The sequence below is a fragment of the Urocampus carinirostris genome, chromosome 4, assembly GCF_059441175.1.
Source record: "Urocampus carinirostris isolate Australia breed hairy pipefish chromosome 4, RoL_Ucar_1.0, whole genome shotgun sequence".
NCBI classification, from domain to species: domain Eukaryota; kingdom Metazoa; phylum Chordata; class Actinopteri; order Syngnathiformes; family Syngnathidae; genus Urocampus; species Urocampus carinirostris.
Window position 1 is genome coordinate 34632694 of NC_142352.1, and position 10757 is coordinate 34643450.

The window sequence follows — 10757 nt, forward strand, 5'->3', positions numbered from 1 at the left end:
GTCATTTATCTCTGTCTCTGTTGATGATTGAAATAATGAAATGTATAATTTTGTACATCACGGAATTATCTATATGTAAATGTGAGACAAAAGTTAATGAGTGCATGGAGTATATGAATGGATGCTTGAAATGATGCTGTAGAGGGCACACACGCCTAGGCATTAAATTGTAATAAGCATTTCAATTCCTGTTGTTTCATTTAAATGTTCATACTTGTTTGTTGATGTTGCATAGCTAGTTTCACTCTAATTATATGGAACTTTTATGTTAATTTTGCTACGTTTTTGCTTACATAGTCGTTTTTGCTTACATAGTCATGTTTTGTAGTCAGGCACTGGGGGAATCTAAAGGGGGACCTGAGAGCAAGCGCACCGGTGCGTGTGTGTGTGGAATGAATCAGACGGCAGAGAGAGAGGCGAACACAGCAAGCGCAAAAAAAACTAATGCGAACGAGAAAAATAAGAAAAAGAGGTCAAACCAAAGCACACTGAAGTTCATCATTGTCTCCCGAATATGATTTTAAATAAAACTGTAATCCTGTCAGGTAACTTCGGTTTTACTAAATATACATGTTATTTGATTACGCCTTTTTTTTACTGTAACTGTAACAGAATAGAATTACATTTTTTGTCACCTAAGCAGTTTACCCCATACATGTATTCTGTTACACCGCAAGCCTGTCCTTGAGCTGTGTAATTATATAATTGAGAGATTGTGTTACATTTTAGGTTGTTGCAGCAATCAGCTGTGAGCACAATGACTCAATCAAACATTACAGTTAAGTGCGCGTGGACGTCCAATCAACGATGACCTACTCCTCTCGACCTCAAGAGGATTTGATTTGAGAGGTTCCACTGACGTGTGTGTGTGTTGTTTGATCTAAAACATGATTTATCAGACATTATCACAGTGAGCTAATTCGATGTTTTGTTATTTTGTAGGAAAGTCAAAGATTGGGTCGAATTTGCATGCATAGCTCAAGTCAAATGTAGGGAAGGAACAATAGTGATGGTGTTGATGCGATGGGGTGCGATTGGGCTTGGGCCGGGTGGTCGGCTGGCCCTATGACGAGTCTCTGTGCTGGGGGAGGCTGGTTGTCCCAGTGGCATTGCTTACGGCCCCGGGGCCGTTCCTCCGTAGAGCGCTGCTGCGGGGGGTGGGATCGGCATGCCCGGGTACTACCGGGGCCTTGGGAAGGAGGTTGGATAGGGGGATGGGAGGGGATGCTTCCCTGTTGTGCCCTATACCCTTTTTGTATTTGATGGGGGATTCTTGCATGTTTAGTCTACCACCATACCAGCACCTTTTAGAATTCTGGAGAATAACCCCGCCTAATATTATTCAGATGATAGGAACTGGTGTTTGTGGTTATCAAATTGACACTGCTTATTTCTTTCTCATTCCTTATTTTTCTTCAGAAGATAGGCACAGGCCTTTGTGGAACTACATCTGGTGAAGGAAAATGAGCTGACAAATCAGGGGCAGACCACATGCTTGTCTGACCCACCACCTCTAGATGAATTTGGGGGATTCGGAACGGATTGATTGGTTTTCTCTTATTTCTTATTATAAATATTTGTTGCAGATATGAGAAATCTTACGTAGGAGCTCGATCTGGGAACAAATTAATTTTGTATCTAGAGGGGCTGCTGTATTTCCAATCTTCCAATCCCTCTATAATATTGTGATTATTATTGTGTTGTGTCATACATATCATATTTGGATAGAGTTAATTACATTCAGAATTTATAAATGGTTTAACTGTCCATTGGATCTGTGCCTTAGTGTTTTGAAAATGTGTGCAGCTACAGTTGTGTCATTGGGTTATTGTGCAGAGATCAAATGTAATAGACTCCTGACCAACCACAGGGTAATCGCTTATGAGCATCAAAATATGGGTGGTTAGAGGACACCCAGAGCTTGAAATTTCATAGGAAAATTGACTTGCTTGGGATATGAAAAATGAGAATGCAAATTGAAAGCAAGATTCTTCCTTGTGTGCCTTGAATCTATGTATATCTGCACTTTAAATAAATAGTCATTATCTGATTGTACATTTATATGAGGCAAAACCACAGCCTTTACATTATATCTTTTTTTTACTTACTTATGGTAAGCAGGACCCTGAACCAAAGCTTGCTTGGTGTGATATAAATGAGAACACAATTTATGCTTCACTCAGTGTGGTGCTGTTACGTGAGCCTAGACTAAAAACCTGCACAATGATGTCTGGAATTTGTCTGCATTGATTCTGAAATTTTTGGTTATTGGCTGGAGAGTAGAGTCTATGTTTAATTTCAGATCATGCAGGTTATAAGTGGATCATGACGTGAGAGAGACTGAAGAGCTTCTCCCTGCATCAGATCACTTTGTTTTAAGCTCCGTGTGACAATTTGGTGTGCAATGAGATTTACTTAAAAATGTTGGCCAACTCAAAAGGTGTAAAAATGAGCTAATAATGTCGTGATTGCCAATTTGGAGCACCTGCGGCGGCTTGATTGGCGCCAACAGCCTGGACAGCTGATTGGTGGACAATCCCTTTTTAAACCTCCGGCTTCCTTTCAGTGACTGTCAGATCGTTGCGAACTGTTGCATTCCGCTCAGTGAGCATTCCCGTCCGACTATGTTTGTGCTAAGCCTTTTTCCTGCCTGATCTTCGTTATTGACCTGTTTTTGACCTGTTTCCACCCATTCTGCCTGCCTCCTATTACCTGACCAGTCTTGCCCCGTTACCTGCCTGCCTCCTGCCTATGACCTTGCTTACGAACACGACATCGCCTTTGATCTCCAGCCCCGGCCAACGACTCACTATTCCCGCCTGTCTCCGTCCGACACGGAAGTGTCACTCCCGCCTCGCTCGCTCCTGTTTTCCGTCAGTCCTCGGATCACGCAAGCAAGCCTTACTCTCCCTCTCTTTGAGTTCAAATAAAAACTGAGAAACGTATGCTATTGAGTCCTGTGTTCGTTCTGGTCTGTGACAAATAAATACTTTTGAGTCCTAACAAATTACAGTGCCTAGCTAATGTATTGACCCTACAATAGCATAATTTAAAACTAACAATATCAAGCCTTTAGAATGGCCAGGCCAAAGTCCAGACCTCAATCCTATCGAGCATTTGTGGAAAATCTGAAAAATTCCATGCACAAGTGATCATTATTCAAACCGTAAGGAACTTAGGCTGTTTGCTAAGGAAGAGTGGGAAAATATTTTGGTTTCAGGTGCCAAACTCCTAACTAAAATGACTTGTGGCTGTGATCGCAGTAAAAAAGAGGTTGTACAAAGTATCAGCTCAGAGGGGGGCAATATTTTTGCAAAGCCTACTTTTGAATGTTTTACTTGTTAGCACAATATAAAATGTTGAATACATTTTGGTATTTGGTTTGGTTTCTTTTCATAATTGTTTTTCTTTCAAAATTGATTTTTTTTTATCTATACATATGAAGGCTGAAATATGTCAATGTCAAAAATATTTTTGGGGGGGTGGGTTTTTTGTGATTGCTTCTATTCTATGTGTTATTTACACCTATGACAATATCAACAAAGCTTTCATAAGATTGAATTCATTGGGGTTTCTAGAACATAATTGAATCTTAAGCCGGGTGTACAAAAACTCATGCCAAGCTATTCCGTCTCACTGTCTGCCGTGTGTCGCAATTCCTTTGCCCATAGGCCAAGTTCCCCTTTGTTTGCCCTGTGTCACAAGGGAATTTCGGTGGCCCCACCTGAAGAAAGAATCCTATCTGTTTCATTGCTCACCAGCACCATCACTCTGCTGAGCTACACATACGTCAGCTCTCCTCCTTGCCCAAACAAAGGGAGGCTCCGTTGGGACGTAACTCAGGCCTTCGCGTATAGATCATGGGGACAAAGCCTGCTATTATACTGTAATAACAACATGTTTTGTTCTCTTTCACAAAAGAGGCTCCACAGTTAGCATTTACCAGCAACTTATGACACCTATTGAACACCAAAGGCTCATTGTGGTTTTCCTAACAACCTAATTTTTAGGTTTTCTTCTCTAGATCATGGACATTTAAATAGGTCTGTTTAATATAGGGGTGAGCAATACGGGGATTTTTTGATTTGATCTAATCCAAATGAATACAGGGTAGTATCAATCCGATACCCATAATTTTGGCTTGGAAATCTTATGATCATTTAACAAATGATTTTCTCCCCCTTGAGTTAGTTTGGAATTACGATTAAAAATGAAAGCGCAAATAGTGTAAACCATATAATGTGACAGTAAAAAAAAATCAAAGTACTTCAACAACAACGACTGTTTCAGAACAAAAGTTAAGAGTGTCGAACCAAAAAAGCAGCAATGGACCGAAAATACAAATACAGTGGAACCTCGGTTTTTGAACGCCTCCCAGTTCGAACAAATCGGTTCTCGACCAAAAATTCAGAGAAATTCTTGCTTCGCTTTCCGTTCAAAAAATCGGAGTTCGAACGCCGGTACGCTAGGGTGCGATGCTGAGCGGCGTACGGGTGTGGATCGTGTAGATTGCCCCCACCTCTCGTGAAGAACTGTTATGACGTGCGTGCGCACTTCTTTTCGCTTTCGCTTTTAATATCGTGACTGGAGTGTTTAAGCCCCTAATTATGCCTCAGAAGAAGGTCACTGCAAGCAGCAAAGTTGCTACAGGTGAAAAAAGAAGAGTAGTGCGTACAATTATTGCATTTAAGAAAGAAATAATAGCAAAATATGAAGAAGGTGTGCGAGTTTCCCTTCTTTCGAGGGAATAGAGCATGGCTTCTGCAGACCACCACAAAGGTAAGAAATCCTATTCATAATTCTTTTCTTTATCCTTTAACCGTTCACCACTTTTTTGGAGACCTGGGTGCTAAATGACGTGTAAACAACCTGATTTTTTTATTTTTACACGTTCATGTTAGCGTAATCTTTCGTACGGAAGATTACGCTAACGCGAACGTACGATTAGCCTGGGTTAGCTTCATGTTTACGTTCATGGTAAACATTCAGGGTGTTGGAACGGATTAAAACGATTTTACATTACTTTTAATGGGAAAAAACGACTTCGGTGATCGAACAAATCGGTTTTCGAACAGGGTTCTGGAACGGATTATGGTCGAGAACCGAGGTTCCACTGTACTCAATAACAATATAAATTACACGTTACTTTTAGGTTTCAGTAATCTAGGGGGTAAACCAACAACTTTTTAAATGGAGTAACAGTTACATAACCAGTTAAAAGCCAAGTATTTGGTCAAAGTATTGTATATAAAGTTATGACCACAACAGTTTATATTAGGACATACTTGCATCATGCTGGAAGACAGAACTAAATCTAACCTTCCTGTCCTTTTTCTCAACTCTTACTGTAAATGAGCTGCGTCCTAGCAATGACCCTCATTGGTGTACAGAAATTAGGACAATGCTCCATGTGACATTTATTAGGAAGCAAATGGCAGCTACAGCTTGTGGACAAACGGTGGCCATGACAGATGGTCACAGCGAATTTTAGGGACCTTGCTTGGCTCAATGACACTGAGACAACAACCCCGAGCTTCTGTTGCGTCACACTCGCATGAGAGGCAAACTAGCAATGGGCATGCCTGGAAAACGAGTCATGGCGAAATTCAATGCGACCCGGAGGCCCAACGACCATTTGTCGCTAACACTGCAAGGCTCTTTTTCCATTTACTGCCACGTATATTCATTTACCTTATTGTCTGGAATATAAGACGCACCTAAAGAAGCATAAATTAGCCAGAAATTTAAATGTGTGCCACATCATCTGGTGCAATTAATATGCGTGCAAAATTGGTAATGCATTACCACATTTGAGCAATTGTTGATCATTTGATACATTTTATCACTGACCACAATTGCATTAAATGATGGATTCAGGAATCGAACCAGGTGGCAATGGTAAAAGCACCAATTCCTAATCCTTAGGACGCCAGGGACATGGATGGTTTACAATCGCATAGCATCAAATGTAACAGTAGTCAAATCCTATCATTGTAAGGAAAGCACTGAATTCCATTAATAGACATGACATGAAAAGGCATCAACGTCTAACTCATTATCGCACTATTGTTAAGTCACGGTACCACGTATATATCTTTACAGAATGTTGTTTAACTTTTCTCAGCTCAAACTAAGCATTGCAAGTGAAACAATTTTTGAACATGTGCATTTATTTATTTTTTTCAGGACGACCAAATTACTTCCCAAAATGTGGTTCTCCTCATTCAGTTCAGAACAACTGAATAGCTTCCCATAATGCAGTCTTTATCATTCAGTTCAGAATCTCATGCACTTCGTAAACACTTTGCAAGTCCCCTGTATCACCAGACCAGTTAAATGTATTCAAATATTCTCGTGGCCCGGCCTATTAATAACAATTTGGTACTATGACTGTGATGATAAGATAAGACCCAATGAAGTGCAGTGGTTTGATATGAAGACCCACCATTTCTACCTAATGACAAGCTGCAATCCAAATCAAGAAAATAAATTCCACTTCTCAAATGTATCGAAAGGATTGTGCAGTTTAAGGCAGGGATAGTGGAATCTGTATAATACATTCACCTTTTTTAAAAAACAAAACAAAATGACCAGCAAAACCCAAACGACTTCAAGTACCCTACTTGTAAATAAGCCTAAATCGCATAAAGGTGACCCCCTAAAACGACTTTAAAATTGCCACATATTAAAAAAGCTTATACCCAAAATGTAAAAAAAAGAAATGTGTATCTAAAATACGCTAATTACTTAAATGTGTAGATAATGACGATCAATATACTGGTGAAATAAATTCTAGAAATATAACATTTTTAAACCATTTACTGAACCTGAAATTTTCGTAAAATAAATAAAACAAACAAAATCACAATTAAATTAGATGTGGTCCCTCACTAACACAACTACGACTGCACCGTTTGACTGAATAAGGAGATGAGACATATTTTCATTTTTTTATAAAAACGTCAATATATTCTACTATCTCTGCTTTAATTCACTGAACCCCTAATGCCCCTGATGAGCAGGTAGGCACCTTGCATGGCCTACGCCGCTATCAGTGTGTGAATGTAGGTGTTTGAATGGGTAAGTGAGAAGCACAATGTAAAGTGCTTTGGGAGGTCTTCAGTGACTTGAAAAGCACTATATATATATATATATATATATATATATATATATATATATATATATATATATATATATATATATACTGTGAAATTGACCCTCTGTTTCTTCTTAGCACTATTTTGCCGGAGCAAAGGCCTACGCCCTACTGATAAAGAGTCCCCGACAGTTTTGGCCCTGCCCCACAAGTTCAGAAACACTGGTTTAGTGAATAATATCCAACGCACCCTACGCCACTATCTGGGTTGGACTCCCATTTCATCCAATGTGATGCGATTGCATGCGATCAGTGGTATATTCTGACCGATCAATCAACAATAAATATGACATTTTTTAATTTTTGTGCAAACTTAACCCTTACAACAATTTAAACCCAAGAGCTTTATAATCTGGTGCACGTTATATATGAGAAAAATATCAAAAAATACTATTCTATGGGCGTGTCTCCTATAATGCGGAAAATATGGCAGTTTTGTCAATGATTTTGGGTTATTAAACCTCCAACTATGTTCAGCAGTCCTTCCCACAGTTCAGATTGGCGGATTTCAAGAAAATAATCCCTCCAAACATACATGGAACTTAGCACATGAACTAAACCAAAACAAATAAAGCTGTTCCTTGTAGGAGGGGAAAAAAATCACAAACTCCTATTATTCCCCTAGAGCAGTGGTCGTGAACCACTAGGCAGCAGATAAGAAACAGGCCGTGGGTAGATTTGTACTGGGCCACACAGATAGAAAAATAAGTTCCATTATTTTTTACCTCTTGTTATTTTATTGACAATGCCATGTTTCACACTGGACAGGAACCGGAATTTGATGTTGTACTTTGAATTAAAATCAGTGTAGTTTAGAACACGGTAGTGACCAGAGTGCGTTGCTAATAGCATGCTCGTCTCACAGTTCAGAGGTCCTGAGTCAAATCCCAGCTCCTGCGTGGAGTTTGCATGTTTTCACGTGCCCACGAACACTCCGCGCCCGCTCCGAGACTGGCAGGTCGCTGGTTCAAGCCTCGGCCGAGTCATACCTAAGACTTACAACATTGGTACTCATTGCCTCCCTGCTTGGCGCTCGGCATTAAGGGTTGGAATTGGGGGTTTTGGTCACCTAATGAGTAAAATGGCTGTGCCCTGTTTGGCTGCGGCTGCATCGGCTCGCTACAGTTTAACTGTACGGGTCAGGTGTATCGACATTTTGTTCTGTGTGCATGGTTACAAAGAACGACAATAAAAGGAAATTGTATTCTCTATTCTATTCTTCTATTCTACCTCTTAGTTGTTTCCATTTGTTCCCATGTGCTCCAAGTAAAAAAAAACCTCAGTGTATTATTTTTCTACCCTTTGTCCTGCAAGTTCCTTGCAATTAGGCAAATGGGTCGTTTATTAATGATGGCCGGAGGCGACGGGACTCACCAGGAGTTAATAAGGTTGAAAATAACTTTTTTTTGTTTATCTAATGTACGTGCTTGCCTTGAAAATTCAGCATATTCACACGCATTCAGAACATCCTTGCAGCATACCGAAAATGACGAGCTGAAATAGCTGGCTACAGTTTTCTGTACTGGATTTTTAAAATCAGCTTTTACATTACATTTCATGCAATAAAACACTCTTGAAGTAGTCCTATTGCATGTCTTTCAATGTAAAGCTTACAAAATGAGATATTGATTTGCTTTTTCATTTAAATAAAGTTTTTATTTTTAAATAAATGTTATGTTTTTTACATTTTGCATCTTTCAAAACCAATTGGATTAAGTGGTCCCTTTATAAACAATTAGACAAACACACATAACCTGTACAGTCGAATGAATGAATGAATGAAACTTTATTTCGAACATGTTAAAACAAAAATAAAACAACAAGTCAGAAAATTGAAACAATGTGAACGTAACATGTCCGAAAAGGAATAGGAAGAAGCATCAGTTAAATGTAAAAGAAAGAATGGACTGGTCTACCAGTAATCCCAAAAGTCAAGAAGAGATTCGCCGGTACGAGAGTGTTGTCAATTCGGGCCCCGGTGCTATGGAATGCTCTGCCCTCTGAGATTCGATCTGCAACCTCAGTGGAACTGTTTAAATGTAAGCTTAAAACACACTTCTATTCTATAAATTATTAATGACCTATATTTCACGTTGACAATATCTGTGTATTATTTGTTATTGCAACATCCGTTGCAGCCTGGTCATCCTGGAAGGGGGATTACCTCATGTGCGGTCCCTTCTCAAGGTTTCTTCATTCTACTCATGCAGAGATTTTGAGTTTTTACTATCGATATGGAGTGAGTACTTAGATCGGATCAATACTATTGTCTCAAAATCAATGCTGTCTTCCAATGTTCCCTCTAATTTTCCACGGGTCTGAGGGTTCACACAAAGTCGGTGAGCAACGCTTGAAACAACAGTGAGCAACGGCAATCCCAAGTGTCGACGACAGGCGGCCGTCCACGCGCGGCGGTTGAAAGGCGGCGGACGTGCGCGGGACCCCTGTAACTGTGTCGGTGTCGTGCGTATCACACCCGAAAGTACCCGCATCGCGGGTTAGGGGTTCGCTCGCGGGAGCGACCGGACGGCACTCTGTCGTGAATTTGTCTCCGATCGTCCCGGGCGGACGTAAAATCGCCCAGCTGTACGACTCTTAGCGGTGGATCACTCGGCTCGTGCGTCGATGAATAACGCAGCTAGCTGCGAGAACTAATGTGATTTGCAGCTGCGATTGGCTGGCAACCAGTTCAGGGAGTCCCCTGCCCACTGCCCAGAGATGGCTGGGCAGTGGGAAGGGGGACTCCCTTTCTGCTTAAAAAGCAAAAAAAAAAAAAAACAACAACAACAAAAACACAACGACACAACAAGTGGTAAACAATCTAATGTTCCTTGTGGTGTTCCTCAAGGCTCTGTACTTGGCCCCCTTCTTTTTAGTATTTATATGATCCCACTTGGTGACATTATCCGCAAGTATAATATTAGTTTCCATTGCTATGCAGATGACACTCAACTGTATGTGCCACTGGAAAAAACTGGACATTTAAGTTTTAGAAATCTGGAGGATTGCCTTACTGAGATTCATTCAAAAATCTAGGTGTTATATTTGATCCTAATCCGTCGTTTCAGTTACATGTGAAAAATATTACTAGAATAGCTTTCTACCACCTCCGTAATATTGCGAAGATTCGTTCAATGCTGTCCCAATCAGATGCAGAGATTTTAATTCATGCGTTTATTACTTCTCGGCTTGATTACTGTAATGTATTGCTTTCTGGTCTCCCGATGTCTAGCATTAAAAGTTTGCAGCTGGTTCAGAATGCGGCAGCTAGACTTTTGACTAAGACTAAAAAGTTTGAGCATATTACACCTGTATTGGCCAACTTGCACTGGCTCCCAGTCCACTTAAGATGTGACTTTAAGGTTCTCTTATTAACATATAAATGTTTGCATGGGCTTGCACCCTCTTATCTCTCTGATTTGATTTCCCCCTATGTTCCTGCACGGAGTCTGCGCTCGGAAAATGCCGGTCTACTTGTGATTCCGAGAGCCAAGAAGTCTGCGGGCTCGAGAGCGTTCTCCATCCGGGCCCCGGTGTTGTGGAATGCCCTGCCTCTGGAGATAAGATCTGCAACCTCAACGGAAGTTTTTAAATTGAGGCT

General features: G+C 40.5%; 1 pseudogene; it reads left to right on the forward strand.

Moving 5' to 3' along the window:
• The first annotated feature begins 9746 nt into the window (after window positions 1-9746).
• LOC148367409 (5.8S ribosomal RNA) lies at window positions 9747-9900 on the forward strand (annotated as a pseudogene).
• The last annotated feature ends 857 nt before the right edge of the window (window positions 9901-10757 follow it).